Genomic DNA, 24,705 nt, shown 5'->3' with positions numbered 1-24,705 from the left:
GAATTTTTATAAGTATTTTGAAGAAACTTTGATGAAAGAATTAGAGTAATTTATATCAAATCAAATTTTTTGCTCAATTTCGAACTAAAATAAATGAAAAATTGGTGAAGTGTTGAAAATGGTCTTAGCTTTGCCACTAAGGGAACCAAAGTGCAAATGAAATGATTAGATAAGAGCTCGTTGTCCTAAAATATCAATAGCATTGTGTTTGATTCATGAAAAATATCTTTCTAAATGAAATAAACACTTTTCAGTGTGTTTGGTTTGAGTTTTTTGAATTAAGTTTTTTAAAAACTCAATTTTTTGATTTTTGTGTTTTTTTCTTTTTAGTGAATATTTTTAAAATTTTAAATATGTTTTTTATTTTTTTAGATGGACCTTACTTAGATGTATCTAAAAAGTAAAAAAATTATGAAAAAATATTTTAAAAATTTAATAAATACATAAAAATATAAAAAAATATATATTGAATTCTTGTATTTTTTTTTGTATTCTTGGTATTTAGTGAATTTTTAAAAGGTTTTTTTTCACAAATTTTTTACTTTTTAAGTATATTTATGTTAGGTATGTTTAAAAAGTAAAAAAAAATTGCTTAAAATATTAAAAAAATTCAGTAAAAACAAAAAAATACAAAAAACAAGAAAGTAAAATTTTCTGAAAAGTGTTTTTGAAAAAACACAACCAAGCATGGTGGTGTGTCATGTGGCTTACCCATGACCTGAGTCCATTTAAATTTTAACAAAATCTTAATGGAAAGTATAGAGTGTAATGAGATAATATTTTAGGACTTTTCTCACGTGTGCCTTGCATATGGTATGCAAGGCACTTACACCCTTCTATTTTGCATTTACACATTTATATGTATTGGGTTATATCAAAATATTTGGAAACTTACACATTGGTGACCTGCTAAGCAGGTCACTTTCCAGGTAAATTAATAAAATAATATATTATATGACTAAAGGTGTAAATGGTCACAAGAAAAGTATAAGTTTTCAAGAAAGGCATAAGGAATTTCAGAAAAAGGCGTAACTGATTACTGAAAAGTATAAATCATTTACACCTTTTATGAACACTTACTCCTTTTGTGTAAGAATTTTTGGCATAAGATTTATACCTTTTGCTTCGAACATACACCTTTTGTGGAAGCCCAACTTAAAGCTTTTCGGAAGTCACTTATACCTTTTGTGAAAAAATAAATTCATCAAATTTACACCTTTTGCTTCAGCTTATACCTTTTCGTGGAACTGCTTATATTTTTTTTGAAAAGTTACTCCTTTTGTGAAATAATTTTTGTCATAAGATTTATACTTTCTTTTTCTTCAAACTAACTCCTGTTGTGAAAGAGTATATAACCACAAAAGTATAAATGTTATGCCAAAAATTCTTACACAAAAGGAGTAACTTTTAAAAAAATATATAAGCACTTCCACGAAAAGGTATAAGCTTAAGAAAAAGGTGTAAATTTGATGAAATTTTTTTTTCACAAAAGGTATAAGTGACTTCCGAAATAGGTTTAAGTTGGCCTTTCACAAAAGGTGTAAGTTCGAAGAAAAAGTATAAATCTCATGCCAACATTTCTTACACAAAAGCAGTAACTTTTCAAAAATGGTGTAAATATTTTCACGAAAAGTATGAAGGAGTAACATTTCAAAGCGTTGATAACCATAAAAGGAGTAACAAAGGGTTCATTTCAAAATGTTCGTAAACATAGAAGGAGTAACATATGTTCATCTCAAAGTAGTAAACACAGAAGGAGTAACATTTCGAAGTGTTCATAAACCAATTGACACAACCACTGAACAAATCAAAGGGTCGTGACCCCCGCTGACCACCCAAGCGTCGGTGGGCTCCGATGCTCACAGCCTTCTGAGATCGGCACCTCCACTAGCACCGCCGCCGCAAATCAAAGGTTTTTTGAAAGATTGGCTATCGATCTTGGTCTCTCTGTGTCAATGTCGGTCTGTCTCTGTCGATTCCTGTTTATCTCGGTCTGTCTCCAGCGATCTTGGTCTGTCGGTGTCCATGTGGGTCTCTTCTCTGTCGATCTCTGTCGATTTCGGTCCCTCTGTCGATCAGTGTCCATCTAGGTCTCTATGTCTGTCGATCTCAGTCTATCTCTCTCCCTCTCTCTCTCTCTCTGTCCGTTGCTCTATATTAAAAACGGTTCTCTTTTACATTGACATACTTGGTTGAATTTGGGGTCGGAGTTGCTATTCCAAGCCCTCACAGACTCGTCTTCTCTGAAACGGAGTTCTACTGGGACAAAGGCCAAGCCCTCCGAAACGCCCTTCTCTCTCACATTGCCATTATCTGAACAAGACAAATACAGTGTGATTGGATTTTAGGAACTTACAAAAAAAACGGAACTTGGACGTTTTGCGAAGTTGCTTACATCTCTTTGTGGCATAGATCTATACGTTTTCTCTGAACTTACACCTTTTGTGAAAGTCCAACTTAAAGCTTTTTTGGAAGTCAGTTATACCATTTGTGAGAAAATAAATTCATCAAATTTACACACTTTGCTTAAGCTTATACCTTTTCGTGGAAGTGCTTATATTTTTTTTGAAAAGATACTCCTTTTGTGTAAGATTTTTTGGCATAACATTTGTACCTTTTCTTTGAACTTACACCTTTTGTGAAAACCCAACTTAAAGGTTTGTCGGAAGTCAGTTATACCTTTTGTGGAAAGATAAATTCATCAAATTTGCACCTTTTGCCTAAACTTATACCTTTTAGTGGAAGTGCTTATATTTTTTTTGAAAAGTTACTCCTTTTGTGTAAGAATTTTTGGCATAACATTTATACCTTTTCTTCGGACTTACACCGTTTGTGGAAGGCCAACTTAAAGCTTTTTCGCAAGTCACTTATACCTTTTGTGAAAAGATAAGTTCATTAAATTTACACCTTTTGCTTAAGCTTATACCTTTTCGTGGAAGTGCTTATAATTTTTTTTGAAAAGTTACTCCTTTTGTGTAAGAATTTTTGGCATAAGATTTATACCTTTTCTTCGAACTTACACCGTTTGTGAAAGGCCAACATAAACCTTTTTCGCAAGTCACTTATACCTTTTGTGAAAAGATAAATTCATCAAATTTACACCTTTTGCATAAGCTTATACCTTTTCGTGGAAGTGCTTATATTTTTTTCGAAAAGTTACTCCTTTTGTGTAACAATTTTTGGCATAACTTTTATACCTTTTCTTCGAACTTACACCGTTTGTGGAAGGCCAACTTAAAGCTTTTTCGCAAGTCACTTATACCTTTTGCGAAAAGATAAATTCATCAAATTTACACATTTTGCTTAAGGTTTTACCTTCTCGTGGAAGTGCTTATATTTTTTTTGAAAAGTTACTCCTTTTGTGAAATAATTTTTGTCATAAGATTTATACTTTTTTTTCAAACTTACACCTCTTGTGAAAGAGTATATAACCACAAAAGTATAAACTTTATGCCAAAAATTCTTACACAAAAGAAGTAACTTTTCAAAAAAAATATAAGCACTTCCACGAAAAGGTATAAGCTTAAGAAAAAGGTGTAAATTTGATGAATTTTTTTTTCACAAAAGGTATAAGTGACTTCCGAAATAGGTTTAAGTTGGCCTTTCACAAAAGGTGTAAGTTCGAAGAAAAAGTATAAATCTCATGCCAACATTTCTTACACAAAAGCAATAACTTTTCAAAAATGGTGTAAACATTTTCACGAAAAGTATGAAGGAGTAACATTTCAAAGCGTTGATAACCATAAAAGGAGTAACAAAGGGTTCATTTCAAAATGTTCGTAAACACAGAAGGAGTAACATATGTTCATCTCAAAGTAGTAAACACAGAAGGAGTAACATTTCGAAGTGTTCATAAACCAATTGACACAACCACTGAACAAATCAAAGGGTCGTGACCCCCGCTGACCACCCAAGCGTCGGTGGGCTCCGATGCTCACAGCCTTCTGAGATCGGCACCTCCACTGGCACCGCCGCCGCAAATCAAAGGTTTTTTGAAAGATTGGCTATCGATCTTGGCCTCTCTGTGTGGATGTCGGTCTGTCTCTGTCAATCCCTGTTTATCTCGGTCTGTCTCCAGCGATCTTGGTCTGTCGGTGTCCATGTGGGTCTCTTCTCTGTCGATCTCTGTCGATTTCGGTCCCTCTGTCGATCAGTGTCCATCTAGGTCTCTATGTCTGTCGATCTCAGTCTATCTCTCTCCCTCTCTCTCTCTCTCTGTCCGTTGCTCTATATTAAAAACGGTTCTCTTTTACATTGACATACTTGGTTGGATTTGGGGTCGGAGTTGCTATTCTAAGCCCTCACAGACTCGTCTTCTCTGAAACGGAGTTCTACTGGGACAAAGGCCAAGCCCTCCGAAACGCCCTTCTCTCTCACATTGCCATTATCTGAACAAGACAAATACAGTGTGATTGGATTTTAGGAACTTACAAAAAAAACGGAACTTGGACGTTTTGCGAAGTTGCTTACATCTCTTTGTGGCATAGATCTATACGTTTTCTCCGAACTTACACCTTTTGTGAAAGTCCAACTTAAAGCTTTTTTGGAAGTCAGTTATACCATTTGTGAGAAAATAAATTCATCAAATTTACACACTTTGCTTAAGCTTATACCTTTTCGTGGAAGTGCTTATATTTTTTTTGAAAAGATACTCCTTTTGTGTAAGATTTTTTGGCATAACATTTGTACCTTTTCTTTGAACTTACACCTTTTGTGAAAACCCAACTTAAAGGTTTGTCGGAAGTCAGTTATACCATTTGTGGAAAGATAAATTCATCAAATTTGCACCTTTTGCCTAAACTTATACCTTTTAGTGGAAGTGCTTATATTTTTTTTGAAAAGTTACTCCTTTTGTGTAAGAATTTTTGGCATAACATTTATACCTTTTCTTCAGACTTACACCGTTTGTGGAAGGCCAACTTAAAGATTTTTCGCAAGTCACTTATACCTTTTGTGAAAAGATAAATTCATTAAATTTACACCTTTTGCTTAAGCTTATACCTTTTCGTGGAAGTGCTTATAATTTTTTTTGAAAAGTTACTCCTTTTGTGTAAGAATTTTTGGCATAAGATTTATACCTTTTCTTCGAACTTACACCGTTTGTGGAAGGCCAACTTAAACCTTTTTCGCAAGTCACTTATACCTTTTGTGAAAAGATAAATTCATCAAATTTACACCTTTTGCTTAAGCTTATACCTTTTCGTGGAAGTGGTTATATTTTTTTTGAAAAGTTACTCCTTTTGTGTAACAATTTTTGGCATAAGATTTATACCTTTTCTTCGAACTTACACCGTTTGTGGAAGGCCAACTTAAACCTTTTTCGCAAGTCACTTATACCTTTTGTGAAAAGATAAATTCATCAAATTTACACCTTTTGCTTAAGCTTATACCTTTTCGTGGAAGTGGTTATATTTTTTTTGAAAAGTTACTCCTTTTGTGTAACAATTTTTGGCATAAGATTTACACCTTTTCTTCGAACTTACACCGTTTGTGGAAGGCCAACTTAAACCTTTTTCGGAAGTCACTTATACCTTTTGTGAAAAGATAAATTCATCAAATTTACACCTTTTGCTTAAGCTTATACCTTTTCGTGGAAGTGGTTATATTTTTTTTGAAAAGTTACTCCTTTTCTGTAAAAATTTTTGGCATAACTTTTATAGCTTTTCTTCGAACTTATACCGTTTGTGGATGCCCAACTTAAAGCTTTTTCGCAAGTTAGTTATACCTTTTGTGAAAAAATAAATTCATCAAATTTACACATTTTGCTTCGGCTTATACCTTTTCGTCAAACTGCTTATATTTTTCTTGAAAAGTTACTCCTTTTGTGAAATAATTTTCCTCATAAGATTTATACTTTTTCTTCAAACTTACACCTTCTGTGAAAGTGTATATAAGCACAAAAGTATAAATGTTATGCCAAAAATTCTTACACAAAAGGAGTAACTTTTCAAAAATGGTGTAAGTATTTTCAGGAAAAAGTGTAAGCATAAGCAAAAGGTGTAAAATTAATGAATTTTTTTTGTTCACAAAAGGTATAAGTGACTTCCGAAATAGGTTTAAGTTGGGCTTTCACAAAAACTGTCAGTTCGAAGAAAAAGTATAAATCTTATGCCAACAATTCTTACACAAAAGGAGTAACTTTTCCAAAATGGTGTAAATATATTAACGAAGGAGTAACATTTCAAATTGTTGATAACCAGAAAAGGAATAACAAAGGGTTCATTTCAAAATGTTCGTAAACACAGAAGGAGTAACATCAAGTGTTCATTTCAAAGTATTCGTAGTAAACACAAATGGAGTAACATTTCGAAGTGTTCATAAACCAATTGACACAAACACTGAACAAATCAAAGGGTTCGTGACCCCCGCTGACCACCCAAGCGTCGGTGGGCTGCGGTGCTCACAGCCTTCTGAGATCGGCAACTCCACTTGCACCGCCGCCGCAAAGCAAAGATTTTTTGAAAGATTGGCTATCGATCTTGGACTCTCTGTGTCGATGTCGGTCTGTCTCTGTCGATCCCTGTTTATCTCGGTCTGTCTCCAGCGTGGGTCTCTTCTCTGTCGATCTCTGTCGATTTCGGTCCCTCTGTCGATAAGTGTCCATCTAGGTCTCTATGTCTGTTGACCTCAGTCTATCTCTCTCTCTCTCTCTCTCTCTGTCCGTTGCTCTATATTAAAAACGGTTCTCTTTTACATTGACATACTTGGTTGGATTTGGACTCGGAGTCGCTATTGGAAGCCCTCCCAGACTCGTCTTGTATGAAACGGAGTTCTACTGGGAGAAAGGTCAAGCCCTCCGAAACGCCCTTCTCTCTCACATTGCCATTATCTGAACAAGACAAATACAGTGTGATTGGATTTTAGGAACTTACAGGTTTTCGGGGGAAAAAACCGAACTTAGACGTTTTGCGAAGTTACTGACATCTCTTTGTGGCATAAGATTTATACTTTTTCTTCGAACTTACACCGTTTGTGAAAGCCCAACTTAAACCTTTTGTGTAACAATTTTTTTCATAAGATTTATATTTTTTCTCCGAAGTTACACCTTTTGTGGAAAAAAAAATACATCAAATTTATACATTTTCCTTAAGCTTACACCTTTTCGTGGAAGTGCTTACACCATTTTTCAAAAGTTACTCCTTTGGTGTAAGAACTTTTGGCATACCATTTATACTTTGTCTTCGAACTTACACCATATGTGAAAGCCCAACTTAAAGCTTCGTCAGAAGTCACTTATACCATTTGTGAAAAAAAAAAATTCATAAAATTTAGACATTTTGCTTAAGCTTACACCTTTTTGGGAACATATTTACACCATTTTTGAAAAGGTACTCCTTTTGTGTAACAATTTTTGGTACTTTTTCTTCCAACTTACACCTTTTGTGAAAGACCAAGTTAAAGCATCTTCAGAAGTCACTTATACCTTTTGTGAAAAACAAAATTAATGAAATTTACACCTTTTGCTTAAGCTTACACATTTTTGGGAACATATTTACACCATTTTTGAAAATGTACTCCTTTTGTGTAAGAATTTTGGTCATAACATTTACTCCTTTTGTGCTTATACACTCTTTCACAAAAGGTGTAAGTTGGAAGAAAAAGTATAAATGTTATGCCAAAAATTCTTACACAAAAGGAGTACCTTTTCAAAAATGGTGTAAGTATTTTCACGAAAAGGCGTAATCTTAAGAAAAAGGTGTAAATTTGATGATTTTTTTTTCCCAAAAGGTGTAAGTGACTTCCGAATAAAGCTTTAAGTTGGGGTTTCACAAAAGGTGTAAGTTGGAAGTTAAAGTATAAATGTTATGCCAAAAATTCTTACACAAAAGGAGTAACTTTTCAAAGATGGTGTAAGCCCTGCCACGAAAAGGTGTAAGCTTAAGCAAAATGTGTAAATTTTATGCTTTTTTTTATCACAAATGCTATAAGTGACTTCCGACGAAGCTTTAAGTTGCCGCTCACAAACGGTACAATTTATTGAACAAAATGAGTAACTTTTCAAAAATGGTGTAAGTATTTTCACGAAAAGTATGAAGGAGTAACATTTCAAAGTGTTCATAACCACAAATGGAGTAACAAAGCGTTCATTTCAAAATGTTCGTAAACACAGAAGGAGTAACATCAAGTGTTCATTTCAAAGTATTCGTAGTAAACACAAAAGGAGTAACATCAAGTGTTCATTTCGAAGTGTTCATAAACAAATTGGGACAACCACTGAACAAATCAAAGGGTTCGTGACCCCCGCTGACCACCCAAGCGTCGGTGGCCTCCGGTGCTCACAGCCTTCTGAGATCGGCACCTCCACTGGGACCGCCGCCGCAAATCAAAGGTTTTTTTCTCTCTGGCTATCGATTTTGGTCTCTCTGTGTCGATGTCAGCCTATTCTCCGTCGATGTCGGTCTCTCTCTGTCGATCCCTGTTTATCTCGGTCTGTCTCCAGCGATCTTGATCTGTCTGTGTCCATGTGGGTCTCTTCTCCGTCGATCTCTGTCGATTTCGGTCCCTCTGTCGATCTCGGAGTGGCTGCTCTGTCGATCAGTGTCCATCTAGGTCTCTATGTCTGTTGATCTCAGTCTATCTCTCTCTCTCTCTCTCTCTCGCTCTCTCTGTCTGTCCGTTGCTCTATATTAAAAACGGTTCTCTTTTACATTGACATACTTGGTTGGATTTGGACTTGGAGTCGCTATTCGAAGCCCTCCCAGACTCATCGTCTCTGAAACGGAGTTCTACTCAGAGAAAGGCCAAGCCCTCCGAAACACCCTTCTCTCTCACATTACCATTATTTGAACAAGACAAATACAGTGTGATTGGATTTTAGGAACTTCCAGGTATTGGGGGGGGAAAAACGGAACTTACATGTTTTGTGAAGTTACTCACATCCCTTGTGAAAAAACTTACAGTATTTGTGAAAAGGTTACACATTTGTGAAATAATTTATTTTACAAAATTTAGACCTTTTCGTTGAAATACTTAAACCTTTTGTGAGATGTTACTAATTTATTAAAAATCATGTCTATTAAAAAATTTACACGTTTTATTGGAACTTACACTTTTTATGAGAACAGAACTTACACCTTTTTTGAAATAAGTTGCATCTTTTCTGAACATGCTTACACCTTTTATGGAAATCTGAATTATATTTTCCTAAATTTTAAACCTTCAATGGGAAGTTACACCATTGTGACATATCTTTCATGTTTTGTGAAAACTACATACATGTTTTTGAAAATATACACCTTGCATGGAAGGAGTATTTGAATAAAATTTATACCTTTTGTTAAAAACATAAACCTTTTCTGAATGATTACACCTTTTTGTGGGAATGCTTACACCGTTTCTGAATGGTTACTACTTTTGTGAATAACTGTTTTCATAAAATTTAGACTTTTTATGGGATATTACAACTTTTCTGCCAGCAAAACTTACACCTTCTATGGAAAATATGTTTTCAGCAAGTTTACACCTTATTTTAAAAGCTTACACCTCTTCTAAAAAGGTACTCCTTTTGTGAAGCAAACATGTTTAAAAAATTGTACACCTTTTAAATAGGAGTTACATCTTTGGTGAAGACAGTTAGACCTTTTTTGAAAATTTACACGTTTTATGGAAAATAAGCTTTTGATAAAGTTTGTTAAGGCCGTTTGGTAACACTTACGTTTTCAGTTTTCTGTTTATATTTACAAAAACTTAAAAAACTCAAATAAAAACTTGTTTGGCAAAATTTTTGATTTATAAATCAGTGGTCTCAATTTATAAATTTGGCCAAAAAATAAAAACACAAAAAATGTGTTTCCATTTTGAGCTTTCAGTTTTTTTTTTTTTTACCACCCAACACTAGCCACCACCCGCCACCATTTTCCACCACCGTCTTCCGCCTCCGCCACCACCACCCACCCCCACCCCCACCACCACCACCACTACTGCCCACCACCCACCACCCACTTGCCATCCAACCGCCACCACCCACCACTTGCCATTACCATCCACCGCTCGCCACCACCACCTACTTGCCACCACCACTCACCAGCCACTTGCCACCACCACCTGCCACCACTAGCCACCCACCACCATCTGCCACTCACCTGCCACCACCACCACCCACCACCACCATCACCTATCACCCACCTGGCACCCACCTGCCACCACCACCCGCCACCCGCCACCACCACCACCCACTCGTTACCACCTATCACCCGCCACCGTCACCCACCCACCCACCCACCCACCCACCACCACCACCACCACCACCATCCGTCACCTACCCGCCACCACCCACCACCACCCGCCATCCGCCACCCACCTGCCACCACCACCCACCACCCGCCGCCACCACCACCACCACCACCACCACCTGCCACCGTCACCCACTCACCCACCATCACCACCCGCCACCACTCGCTATCCGCCACCCACCTGCCACCACCACCCACCACCCGCCACCACCACCACCACCACCACCTACTCGTTACCACCCACCAACCGCCGCTGTCACCCACCCACCCACCCACCACCACCACTCACCACCACCTACCACCTACCACCACCCGCCATCCGCCTGCCACCACCACCCACTTGCTACCACCCACCACCCGCCACCGTTACCCATCCACTCACCACCACCACCCACCACCCGCCGCCACCACCACCACCACCACCACCCACTCGCTACCACCTGCCACCATCACCCACCCACCACCACCACCACCACCCACCACTCACCGTCACCACTTTCCACCACCGTCTTCCGCTGCCACTTACCATCACTCGCCATTTCTCACTCTTTTTTATATTTTAAATTTTTTTTAAACATTTTGTCAATTACCAAACGCGTTTGTAGTTTATGTTTTTCAAAAAATAAACAAAAACTAGTTTATAAAATTTTTGCAAATATAAACTGAAAACGTAAACGTTACCAAACACACCAAGAAATTATTTGACAAAAGGTATAACCTTTTCAAATATGGTGTATGTTTGTCCGAAGAAGGTGTAAATGACCATAGAAAAGATGTAAGTTTTGTTTTTCACTAAAGGTGTAACTTGAAATAATAAGTGTAAATTTTACGAAAAAGGTTTTTCCACAAAATGTGTCATTTTTCAAGAAGTTGTAAATATTTCCGAGAGGAGGTGTAAATTTTTAGGAAAGGTGTAAACTTTAGGAATAGTTGTAAACTTTGTGAGTTTTTACAAAAGGTACAAGTTCCCAAGACCAATCATCGAAGCTGAATGTTTCGTTTTTACAAAAGATATAAGTTCCCAAAGAAGACCAATCCCAATGAAAGCTGAATGTTTCGTTTTTAGAAAAGATCCAAGGTGTAACTTTTACTAAGAAAATTAATGTAATGTAAAGATATAAAGTTCCAAGGTGTAACTTTTATGAAGAAAATGAATTTATAAATGATGTCAGTTTTCATTAAAAGGTGTCGGTTGTCAGAACAAGTATAAAACTTTAAAAAATCCCGAAGTGTTCAGAAGAGGTGTAAGTTCCGTCGGCCCGTCCGTCTCTCTTCCATCTCGGACCTCTCTCTTTGTTTGTCTTTCTGTCTGCCCGTCTCTCCGTTGTTCCATTTCCCCGTAGCTGTAGGGTTTTATAGAGAACAATATTTGAGTGCTGAGCTTGAGTTCTTGGGAAGGCTAGCCATGGAGGTGGATGCGTAAATACTTTTTTTGAGTTGATTTTTGTCGGTGGAGCACAACCGCAAGGGTTAATCGAGCACCACCGTCGGTTCGTCTGATCCGGTTGGTATTTCCTTTATTTCGTGCTGGTACATTATCTGTCTCCTTGTTTGTCTTCTATCATTCGCATATACCTTCACACCCAACCCGAAATCGACCCAATAGGAACTGTTCTGTACTCCATTTTGGTATTTTGTGCTATTCGAATAGGAACTCTTCCCTCTGCTAACCGAAATGGACCCAATAGGAACTGTTCTGTACTCGATTTTTGTATTTTCTCCCTTCCGAATAGGAAGTCTTCCCTCTGCTATCAGTGCTGCAAGTTGAACATAGGTATGATAGTAGTTAGCAACAAGCATAAAAGGTGTTCTGCATTTACATGGCGAACTTGTTAGGTTGGGTTATATATAACGAAAGAAGACTTTAAAAGAAATTTGTGTAATGTTGGCACGGGAAAAACAAATTTTTTTTTTCGAGTAACCAAAAAAGCAAAAATAAGAAACTCGATAAACAAACAATGACTAATCTTGTTTCCGCAACAGGTAGCACACTCGGTTGAATTGTGCTTTAAATTTTGTAGTACTCGGTGATTTTATATTGCCAGAACTTATGTTTAGAAACAATCTGTGGTACACGGACTCTTCAAAATAGATCAAATACCTGTGTCGGACACCTGAGAGTCAGACAAGGGTATGGGATATGTGTCGGATACTTTTCAACGGACACTTCTTATATAATTGTATAAAACACAATTATTATATGTGCAAATTATTGTGAAATTACTATAAATGTGATTTTGACACCGTGAGTTACATATAGTACCATTTTATGGCACATATTAGATTAAAAATATGATATTTTTTCCCCACACCGTGTACCATTGAATGTAGGGTTAAGATTTAATGAGTCGGACCTGTACATACATACCGCACCTGGGACCCGTACCCGAGTCCGTGTAACACAGTAAACAACTCTTTCTTTCAGTGCTGAAGTTCATGCATAGTTGACGGTATTCAACTTAAAACATAGGAAAGCCAATTGAAAGAGTTGAAATGAGGATGACGATTTCCAAATTTTGTAGAGAGCTATTCGTTCCCACACCCAATTCTGAATCAAGAGTTGAAGCATTCACTTTCATGGCTAGCCTTTCCAACAACTTAAGTGGCCGGAGACGATGGCTGAAAACCAATACCTTCTCCCCACCTGAGTCAGACAACCCTAACAGATTAAGGAAGAAGTTTGGCTTCAGTCCTTGTCTAATATCCAACTTTTCTAAGATGTGGTCCATCCGGGCATCGTCAATGCCCTCTGTTTCTGTGGTTGACGTGTCTGTAGGTGAAATCTTTAGGAGGGATCTCAACTGTGCGTGCACATACAGTGTGCTCCCATCCCAGGTGATGTTCAACTGCTTAACGAAGTTGTTCAGTTCTTCAACTTCACGAACTGTCGTAAGGGTGAGGTGAAGAAATTCAGAGAGGTCAACAAGCCCAGGCAATTCACGAAGAAAATCTAATTTGTAGAAATGGGCAACCTTGCCTGTCATTGCACGCAACTTTTGAATGACGGTTACCTTTCTATTGAAGTTATCATCTTGCATATATATACAGCAGTTACATTTGAAGAGGAAGGTAGCTGTCATTCATGAGTTGCGGGCTGTCTGGACTTTATTGAGCGAGTTCATGAATGCGTACTCTCATTTGTCTTTTTTATGACCTTCGTGCAGAATGAGAATGGATGGGTACGTTAGTAATATTTTTTGGCAGGCAGTGGCAGTCTTGCTTGTTTCATTGTCACATACAATTGATGAAACTTGTTTGTACGCCCAGAAAAGTATTATTCTCTGATCTGCCCACTGTCTGAGCACCCGAAGGTAATGGAGCATGGGCCAGGATTGACCCACCTCGATTCTCTGCAACCAAGTTGCTCAGTAGGAAATTGAAGCCCTCAACTTGATGGCTGGCCTTGCCAACAACTTAAGTGGCCGGAGACGATGGATGAAAACCAATACCTTCTCCCCACCTGAGTCGAACAACCCTAACAGATTAAGGAAGAAGTTTGCCTTCAGTCCTTGTCTAATATCCAACTTTTCTAAGATGTGGTCCATCCGGGCATCGTCAATGCCCTCTGTTTCTGTGGTTGACGTGTCTGTAGATGAACTCTGAACAACGTAGTTAAGAAGTTGAACATCACCTCGGATGGGAGCACACTGTATGTGCACGCACAGTTGAGATCCCTCCTAAAGAGTTCACCTACAGACACGTCAACCACAGAAACAGAGGGCATTGACGATGCCCGGATGGACCACATCTTAGAAAAGTTGGATATTAGACAAGGACTGAAGCCAAACTTCTTCCTTAATCTGTTAGGGTTGTCCGACTCAGGTGGGGAGAAGGTATTGGTTTTCAGCCAACGTCTCTGGCTGCTTAAGTTGTTGGAAAGGCCAGCCATCAAGTTGAGGGCTTCAATTTCCTTGCTTGTTTCATTGTGACATACAATTGATGAAACTTGCTTGTACGCCCGGAAAAGTATTCTTCTCTGATCTGACCACCCGAAGGTAATGGAGCATGGGCCACGATGCAGCCACCTCGATTCTCTGCAACCAAGTTGCTCAGTAGGAAATTGAAGCCCTCAACTTGATGGATGGGGTTTCATCTGGTTTTTGTGCCTGGGATGAGCACCAATTTCTGTCACAGAAGAATCGTGTCCTGATTGTTTAACCCCGTCATGAAATAGTTCAGTTGCTTCTTTGTCATTTGTAGTCGGGCCTTCATAAAAGTATGTGCGTGTAGTCCTTCAGCCCTAAATAAAAAACACAATGTAGTCCTTCCTCTTGAAGATTTGGGAAATTATGCATTTATCGCTTGTACACATAATTGTTTTAATTGTAAGCTGTGTGAACGAAATGCAAAATTTCCATGTGTGCCCTTTCTTTTATCTGTTTCAAAATCTATATATGTGTTGGGAAATTCTGCGTGTTGTTGTCTGTGTTTATGCAAAATTTTAAGGTTAACAGCCACATGTTGCAGCCGTTTGTTTGTGTTCTTGTAAATATTGATTGCAATACTTTGCAGGAGTTGTCGTCATTGCATCTGATGGATATTGGTCATCTCGCACCAACAATGTTAGTTTTCTCCTTAAAGACTTGCTACCAGTTGGTTTCGTACATATGTTTGTAAACAAATGAAATCCATCACCAAGGAATACGCTGATTTTTTTCTGGATCAATTCTTACAGCAGCCCTTGTACTTTTGTGTTTGTGTTATTTGTTTTGCACAAATTTTGAATGGCCTCGCTTTGCACCATCAATTTTGAACTTTTGTTTCAATTACGTCCATTTGATTTCAACTCTTCACTGTTTTGTATCAGAAAATATGCATATACGTGGCAACTGTACTTTTTGTTGTAGTCAACTTATAACTTTACTGAACTTACATAATCTCAATCAATTGACATTACAATCTTTGTTTTAAAAATGACAAACGGCATTAGCAATTTGACCGAAAATGTCCACGAAATTTGAAATGGACTGTCACAATTTAGGTAGTTTAAAGTGCATCGATCGAAATTAGACAACGGACAAAATGTGTACACCACCCCTGTAATTCTCCCTTCAATCTAATTTGTATGATTTGCTCTTTCATAAGGGGAAGGAAAAGATTGAAGACAATTGCCGAACAACATATCCAAATGTCTGACACTATCGCTGGCTCTTGTCGAAAGCGGCCAGTTGCACCATTCATTTGTTACAGGTACTAGTTGTTTATTTTGACAATCTGGAATTACATATTTCGTACTGAAATTACGCGCCTCGTCGAAGTTCAGTTTGTGATGTTTCAAATTGGTTTTGTTCCGCATGTCTGAAAATGTTTAACTTGGTGTCGATTCAGTCCCGGATGTACGAAAGCTGTCTTATGTCGATTTCGGGGCCAGCTTGACATAAAAACTTGCATATATATATATATATATGTATTCATATTTCACATTTAGTGATGATAAGCTTGACGATGCTTGCATGCAGCCAGCAACAATTCAAGGAAATGCAAGGGCCAGACAACACTCGACGAAAAATGGTGAGTGTTGAAATCTGTATTCTTTATAATACACTATAATGGAAACACATCGCTGGGTTGCTATCCACACGTTGTATTGAATGGTCGTAGTGGGCTTGTGATTGTTTCGCGTTTGTAGGATTGTAGCATGTAATAATGTCACCTTCCTATTGTTTTTGTAAATTTCAATTCGTTGTAAAAGTCCAGCTACGTTTTGTCGCTGACTTTTTCTGTAACTGTTATTTGTATTTGCAATCTTATTTAATTACCAACAATGCACACAGATTGCGTTTGGCATAAAGTTGTAGTTACAGTAATTTCGGACTCATAGTTGTTACTTGTCTTGTACGTCTGTCATTTTCTTGGTTAAAGACTAGAAAGGAGATTGGGGAAAGGTGGAAGGCACTCCTCTCTGATGAGAAAAAGAGGTTTGTGGAAATGGCTAAGGCGAGCGCTGAGGAACACGCCAAAGTAGTACCATGTGCACCGAAGGCTGAAAAGGTCATTACGTACTTCATGTTTTCGTAAATGCATTTGGCTAGGTCCTGCTTTGCTGACATTGTTGGTTGTATTTTTGTATTAATTTAAGGGTAAAAAATGTGCAGGGTAAAAGGCAACTCCGCATATCATTGAAGTCAATTATTGAGCTAGTTAACCGGTTCAACGAAGCACAAAAGCAGGCATTCATTGACATTGGGTTTGTTGGCCTCCTGGGGATGAAGTGTACACGTATAGATCACGACTTGTGCGCATGGTTGGTACAGAACTTCGATCCTGACAGTAGTTCATTGAATGTTCATGGTTGTCAAGTCAGGCTCACGTGTAAGGCAGTTAATGTTTTATTAGGAATACGGTGTGAAGGCGATGACGTGCAGTTGGCTGGGTCATTGGAAGCATATCCCAATATCTACGATGAGGTTGGAGTTGTTAATGGAGTCATTCCTTTGAACAAGTTGAGACTTTATCTGACCGAGACTGCTGGTGTGGAGGACGAGTTTCGGCGGAAATTTGCGCTGTACGTGTTGGGGGCCATGTTGTGTCCTACCACAATGACCGGGTTGAAGCCATCGTTCATTCATGCCGTGAAGGACGTGAATCGTATGCGAGCTTATAATTGGGCAAAGTTGACACTGCAATTCCTTCACAACAGTGTTCGGAAGTATAAAGGTCATCGCGGTGCAACTGGATGTGTTTTCCTGCTAATGGTATGCCAATACCTTGAATTTTTTTTCCATTCCCCCCTTCATGTGTTTCATGCATTGTTCTGTCATGGTTCAACAAATTGGCCTTGATTGGGACATACAATGGTACCTGCTTTGTGAGTACGACAAACAGCACTCTTCCTGACCAAGTATGGTACTTGCAGAAATAAATTTTGTGTGACTACCGTCATGAATTTAAGAACAAAGAGTACAGGGCAAAAAGTATGCTGAACCTCAATGGAGGAACCAATTAAAACTACGTTACGAAGAGGGGAACATGTACATAAATTTTTTTTCTTGGTTTCATCAATAAAGTCCTTGGTGTGCTGTACAATTTTTTCCCCAAAAAACATTGCATGATATGTGCCTATAAAGTTGACAGCATCCTCAACAAAATCGGTATGCTATGTACGTTCCACTGCAAAATTGAGAATAATGAATGTCATTGTTACTGAATATAGTTCATTTCTGTGGGAAGAACAACTTAATTATGGTGTGCCCCTTAATGTCCACAGCTGTTGTACCTTGATTGTGTTTGTCTGAGCTCGAGTACGACGCGGTCCACACCTCGGCTTCATGATTGGGGTGATACCCAAATACGGGAGATGCTGCGACGTATCAGAAGGAAGCAAAATTTCCCAACAATTGCGATAAGCACTCCTACCACTGTGCACATTTCACACCATCGACCCACTTGTCTTCAACATACAATGTCAGACTTCATTTATGCGTTTCTATGATTAGGTGGAGTTTGATTACAGTAACGCCGATGATGCTGACATGGATACATGCCATGTCGAGAACCAACAAACAGGACAGTACAATGAAGTCCGTATGAGCAATTTGGAGTCCGACATTCGTGAACTGAAGGAAATGATGAAGCAAGTTCTCCACAACCAAACAGATTTAATGGAGATGTTGCGACATTTCGAAGGCAAGCAAGTTGTTCGCAATGACAAGGTAATCCATCCAAGCATTACGCAATTTTCACACAGTTGAGCCACATCATTTGAAGATGGTTTGTAAGACTAAGTTCACGAATGTGTATGTATAATTAGGTGGAAGGCAATGATGTGTGTATCATTAACCTCTCCTCCAATGTTGCTCAACTGAAGGAAATGCTGAAGCAACTGCTTCAACGTTTCAGTTTGGGCTGCAACGAACCGTTCACTGAACAAACCAATTTACGTGAACTGAAGCAAATGCTACACCACCTCATTGAAGGTATATTCTCTACACCGCAACCGGCAGGCGTGGCCAAACAGGGTGTGGACCCTGCTGTTGGAGTCGAGGCGCATGAGGATGGCGTGGTCAAACCATCGGACGAAGTTAACCCAATGGAGTGTAATATTTCAGATGTACAAGGGGTGGATCACCAACAACATATTTTGAAGGGAACCTTGGTAAGGGACAAAAGTCATTTGCATGATGGGCACAAGTTGAACATCGAAGAAGGTGGGGACAACAACAAGAAGGGAGGCCTTCAGTCAGGGGAAACATATGAAACTAAAGATAAATACAGTCCTGACCTTCAGTCAGGACTGGGCGTGAAGAACGTGGCGTGCGATGTGCATACTTCTCCTACTAAGCTTGGCAAACCATTGGGAGCAACTGGAATCGTTAGAGGAAGTGCAAAGGGAAGACGAAAAGGAAAAGGAAAAGGAAAAATGTGCGGAAGTGGAGTTCAAGCCACTGAGGTCGGGGATATGCAATTGTGCATCGATAGCAAAACAAATAGTGGAGTTGACGACAACAGTTCACCTGTGGATGTTGATGGTGTGGACAACGTGAACAAGGTACAAATACTGCCTTTAATGCCCCACAAGTTGTGAATACCCAATTCATGCCCACATCAATAATGTGAATCAGTAATTTTACAATCATCTGTGTTGTATTGTACTAGTTGTCAAAGAATTGCATGTTTGCAGTTATGACTGCTACCATATGTTAGTACACATTTCTAACAAACTCCGCACCAAACATCACAAGTTGGGAAAACTCTGAGGCTCACAGTTTTTACATCATTTCACGTTTTTTTTTATGACTACAGACCTTGTAATATAAGCTTCAATATTTTTATGAAATGTGTACTGTTAGTTGGCTGTTTATTTTTGTAGGACTCGTTGACGATGTTGGACAGCGAAGGGTTGTTATCGGCGGAGGAACAAAAACTTCTTCACTATGTATTTGACGATAGCAAAAATGAAATGTATTGTTTCATTTACTACTTGCAAATTTTCAATGACAGTCCACTGTGAAATAATTATCGTTCTAAGGATCATTTATTGCTTGTAGGGACATTGTTGTTTCCATGAATCTTCATGGACGGGCATGTGAAGTTGGCACCCGGCGTGACATGCGCACGCTCAAACCAGGGTCGTGGCTATCCGACACTGTAAGTGTTGGCTGCACAAATATGAACCTGCGTTTTTCAGTACCCCTAACTCAGAAACCTTTCTAATCAACTTGCCTTGTGTCTTGCATACAATGTTCCAGCCAATCAACTTGGTGGTGGTGCAATTGACTAATCGACAGAGGGATTTACACAATGACGGGAGGCACACTGATTGGTTCTTTCCCGTATATCTGTCGGTAAGTAAGTGTTTAAAGCTACGTTGTGTATTGTGTATGACATATTTTGACAAATGTTTCCGTCAATGACCTTTACGCATTACACATGCAGACTATGATTCTAAATAAAGATATGCAACCTCTGGACCATGAACATATCGTCACATCATTTTTCGGACATGACAGATACACTGGTGCGATTGATGCATGCCAGAGGGTAATATCAATGTTCATCCCGTTATATTAAAACGAAAATATGAAAGCCATTACATGTTTGCATGGCCTCTAAACAAGGTCTGCCGTTGTGTTTTCGTGTAGATTTACATGCCTTTCAATTACAGAGGAGTGCATTGGTTGTGCGTTAAAATTGATATGGTGGACCGTGTAGCCTACCTATTCGACTCAGTCCCATCCAACCGACCGAACAAAAGGAAGCTAAATACAGCTAAAATTTTGGTATGTCCTTTTGGTGCATTTCTGAACACTACAAAAAACTTGAACATCCTTTACGTAAACCAACTTCAACCTTGTGGAACAGGTTGAAACTATGCACGACTTGCTGCAACTACACTTTGGAAATGATTATGTTACAGACGTGCGTAGCTTCCACCGCTGCATGTTAGACGAGAGGCCAGTACAACAACTGGACGAGTAATCCACAATCCCTCCCTCACATTAATGTCTAAGCTGCATGACTGACTTAATGAACCTATTACGTATTGACGACAACTTTAATGTGAAATTATTTTTGTAGCACGTTTGACTGTGGGATGTTCGTCATCAAATTCATGCAGCAACCTGATTTAAGCCCCGGTCCACACAAGGTACATTTTACCGCTTAATTTCCATTTGTCAATCAAATCCTTCCTCGTACGTCCTCTAATTTTAACTGATTTGTCTTACGATATTTGTGGACAAAGTTCGCTCCCTCTGTGCGTCATAAGTTGTTGGTTGACATCGTTATGGATGTCAATAATGTAAAGATCGCAGAGTACCGGGAGTGCCTTCATATGAGCAATGCCACAAGCTAGGCCAGTGATGGGAATGGGCTGCCAGTACGCCAGTAATTTGGGTGGCAATAGGACTTTAACTAATTTTTTATTCTTTGATTTCAATATGGATGTTAATTATGGGTCCCCAGTATTGTTTTTGCTGGATGATGTAAATATGGACCAACTGTAAACATGGATCAAACATGTCGATGTAAACATGGATCAAACATGTCGATGTGGCTGCTGACTTAGTACTATTTTGTTTACGCATGTTTCTTGTTCGGATGAATGTGACTGTAACTGTATATAATTTACGGCTGCTTTTGTTACCGAAGTTAATTTATAATTTAATTACAAAAAAGGGAAAATTAATTTTCAAAAATGAAAGAAACCACATTATGAATGAAAACTCAATACTCTTCGTAGGTAAGTTATATATCAGCCCATTAGCACATATGACTCCAGCCAAAAAAAAACTTTCATGGCTTACAGGGAAGGATACAAAAAAAATAAATCAAATCTACATATCTGCTGCATCATCAGCAGCGTCTTCTGAAGAGTTGTCCGTACTGTCTGATTGACTGTCCTCATCCATTGTCTTATCAGACTTCGCTTCGTCCGCCGCCAATTTGTCATCGGTCAGCCAATCAACGTTCTGCTTGATAGCACCGACTTGCCGCTCCAAACTTGACAACCGTGTGTCCACTTCATTCAGCCTTTCGTAGATAGCTTGCAACTGCTGGAATACAGGAGCAACATGAGCTTCAACAATAACTTCAATCTTGTTCGAATCGGACATTTTGTAGGAATATGTGTATGGTTTATTTTACTGACTACTTTTTTAAAAGAATGTACAGATTCATAATATTACACAACACTATGCTGTAAGTATTTGTAATATATGGTACATGACTTGTATGTTTGCAGAAGACCTCATGCATTGTGACATACATCGTATTAATTTCTCAAACTAGCCGAATTCATCTTGCAAAAATTCGTTCCTTCTTGCATGCACCAAGTCATCCGTTCAGTACCCCTGATCGTCCATTATTTGGCATTTCCAACACACATGCATTGTACCTTCCATCAGTACTATCCCACTGTCATTGATTTCCACACCCACAGTTCATCATACAGTCACATTCGTCATTTGTATTTGTGCCCCAACCCAATTACATGTCTACTCATCCATAAAGGTTAGCAAAATTGCTCTTATCAGATACATATGCCGTTCCAATTGCACCGAACCTTTAAATGCAATACCCGCAGTCATTAAGTTGCTTTTACGCAGTTTGGGTAGTTGTTGCCACCAAACAACAATAAGTGTGTTCACGTCTTTAAACCTACCACCAACGTATTAATGACTATGGGTTGAAGGTAATTTAACATTTACAACCAACCACAAAAAAGTTTGCAACCAGTGTTGTTTCCTTTGCATTTGGATTTGTTTTTGCGTCCATATATTCTTCGTGAACCTGCGAAAACAAAGTTGGACTCAATCAAGAAGCTTCACACCTATGGATGCACACCACGGTAAACGTGGTCGTGGACAATCACTTGCAACGGCTGGCAGCTCCCGACCGAAGTCACCAGAATTGGATTATGCAGGTGGGTATATTGATTCCTTCGGTGATCGACGTTTCTTTGAAACAGGGTTCCCACTGTGGAGTTTTGAACCTCTACGGGATTACAACTGCACCCCAATACAAGATGCTTGCCTGGGGAAGTATTTTGGAATTCCAGTTTCACTGTTTGCCAAACGAGTTCAGTGTGAACACCACTGTCGATGTGCTTTTCTGAAGGTCACAAAAGCCTGATCGGTTGAAATGCAGCGGCAATTCCCTCATGTCAGCGACTCCCAACTTAGGCATCGTTTGCAAAGTGAGGTTGATCAAATGACTCGTCGACTCATTAGGAACTCACAGATAGAGGACGCAAAGGCAGAGTCGAAGATACATGGATCGAACCCGGCATCTGCGATAAAGGCTATAATGGAGGATCCTGCACTGGTATCGGACCCTGACCTTTCAGATTACTCAGACTCCGAAGTTGTTGATTTGAGCGAGGATTAGCAGACCTGGACATGTGTATGACATAGTAAGCGTAGTCTTGTGAGATGGCATCGTCACGCGAAAATAAACGACTTAGAAACTAACAGACCGTCATACTCTGCTAACCATTGCAACGGTGCATGCGTTAACGTCTTCATCAAAATGATTTGTTGAAGGTATTTTTTTGGGTCACCGTCCTCGACTAAAATCTGTCTTATGATTTTTGTTGGTACGATGACAAGGTAATTTTTTTGTAATGTCAATGACCGATATCAGAAACTATCATTAACCTACGTTTTGTTGATTACTTCATGTTTGTGAATCGTTCAATATGGACAACAAGGTTTAAGTGTCGGAATCATTGACTGGAATCACAAGCTGTAATTGCAAACAAAAATTGTGCACAACCAGCCAACGGTCTCATACACTCTTAACATCAATATGGGCACAAAATGTTTTGTTTTTTCAAAGACGACGGTTGTGTGGAAGCATACCCCATGGGGTCAACCTGTGCATTAGCAATTTTTCTCCCATTGTGCATTGTTATGAACTAATCAGCTCCCCTTCAAACAAAAAAATATACAATAGACCATGCAGAAACAGAGTATTGATATTCATTAATGAAGAAGTCAGCACGATGGTGAAGAAATGTACCACGCATCCTATATCTGCTTTCAACTTGCTAACAGATAATAGTTGAGGCCACAGATAAGTGACAAACAGATACTAGTTGACAGATAACAGATTTGCCAAATCTGTTAATTACAAACAAACCTGCAACACATAACAGAAGTTGTTCATTACAACCAAAATTGATGCACCCAGATAAGAGAACCTGCAACAGAAAACAGGCCACAGATAAGTGACAATGCACCGAAAAAATTCAGTCATCCACAAAGCATCCACAAAATTCATCCACAGAGCATCCACAAAAATGAATCCACATACCATCCACAAAATTCGTCCACAGATCTGCCAAATAGCATCCACAAAGCTCTTACAATGACACCAATGTTTCCCAAAATTCATTACAGACTAACATTATAAGTCACATCATAATAACTTATAAAATTCATTTCGTACATTCATTCCATAATAAAATTCATTCCACAAAGCTATTAAGTAAGTTACATAAGTTACATCATAATAAAATTCATTCCATAAACATTACTTACATAATGAAGTACAATACAACAAAAACTGGTACAAACTTCCATTCAATTTCCTAAAATACAAAGAAGTACGAAAGTTACATGATCAAGTACAAAATGATAGAAGGGCTGTGCTACATCCCCTGAATTTGGGGGCCCCTAATCCCCCGAAAAATCAGAACAAGGCAAAAAAAAAACATGCCCAAAACGACGTTGCTTTGGGCATTAGGGGGATTAGGGGGGCATTTTTAGGGGGACAAATCATTTATCAATGATAGAAAATAGGAAAATGATTTGTCCCCCTAAAAATGTCCCCTCCTAATCCCCCTAATGCCCCAAACGACGTCGTTTTGGGCAATTTTTTTTTTTTTTTTTTTTCCCTTTTTTTTTTTTGCCTTGGTTTGAAATTTAGGGGGATTAGGGGGCCAAAAATTAGGGGCATGTAGCAAGGCCCTAGAAAAAATAATGAAATACACCATCGCTTTGATTATATTTTCTATCCTTTCAAGCCTTCGACCATGGTCATTTCCCAAGTCATGAAGCCTCATCCTTACATCGTTGAAGTGTTCTACTGTTAAAGCATCACCAGCTCTAGTGTTGGAAGGGATTGTGGACATAACGCCTTTATCATCTTCAGCCACGAAGTTGAAGTAATTGCAATGGGGAGTGGGAGTGGTACTCTACAATGCATGACAATCAGTTAGTTGAATACGACAAATATTACTGTGACTACTAAAGGATTAAAATTTCCAATACATACTTACATATTTTGATGGGCAAACAAAGCACAAACGCCCTTCATTTCCATTCTTATTGTTCTGACAATACGTATGGCAGCGGTTCTTCCATAATTGCACAGCCTCGTTTGTAATCTTATGTTGCTAATGTTAGAAGAAGAAGCCATTTTTTAAATCCGCATACATGAGAAATTTGTAGTGGTCTACTATGCTTCTGTTTGATGGGTTTAATAGCAGGTCTAGCTTAATTTGAGGGACAGAGTGTGTCTTTACTGAAAA

At 38.7% G+C, this 24,705-nt stretch overlaps 2 long non-coding RNA genes across 2 annotated transcripts; both read left to right on the top strand.

The window, feature by feature from the left end:
• The first annotated feature begins 19,219 nt into the window (after window positions 1-19,219).
• Window positions 19,220-19,931, top strand: LOC145789751 (uncharacterized). Its single transcript, XR_014328040.1, has 4 exons — window positions 19,220-19,319; window positions 19,421-19,516; window positions 19,608-19,712; window positions 19,814-19,931. It is a non-coding gene; the product is annotated as an uncharacterized LOC145789751 (long non-coding RNA).
• A 47-nt stretch (window positions 19,932-19,978) lies between these two features.
• On the top strand, window positions 19,979-20,670 carry LOC145789750 (uncharacterized). Its single transcript, XR_014328039.1, has 3 exons — window positions 19,979-20,146; window positions 20,250-20,319; window positions 20,416-20,670. It is a non-coding gene; the product is annotated as an uncharacterized LOC145789750 (long non-coding RNA).
• Window positions 20,671-24,705: the final 4,035 nt, after the last annotated feature.

Source organism: Camellia sinensis, chromosome 4, assembly GCF_055761805.1.
Source record: "Camellia sinensis isolate YWXY chromosome 4, ASM5576180v1, whole genome shotgun sequence".
NCBI lineage: Eukaryota > Viridiplantae > Streptophyta > Magnoliopsida > Ericales > Theaceae > Camellia > Camellia sinensis.
Note: the sequence above shows the minus strand (reverse complement) of the source record. Positions and strands in the feature narration are given on the sequence as shown.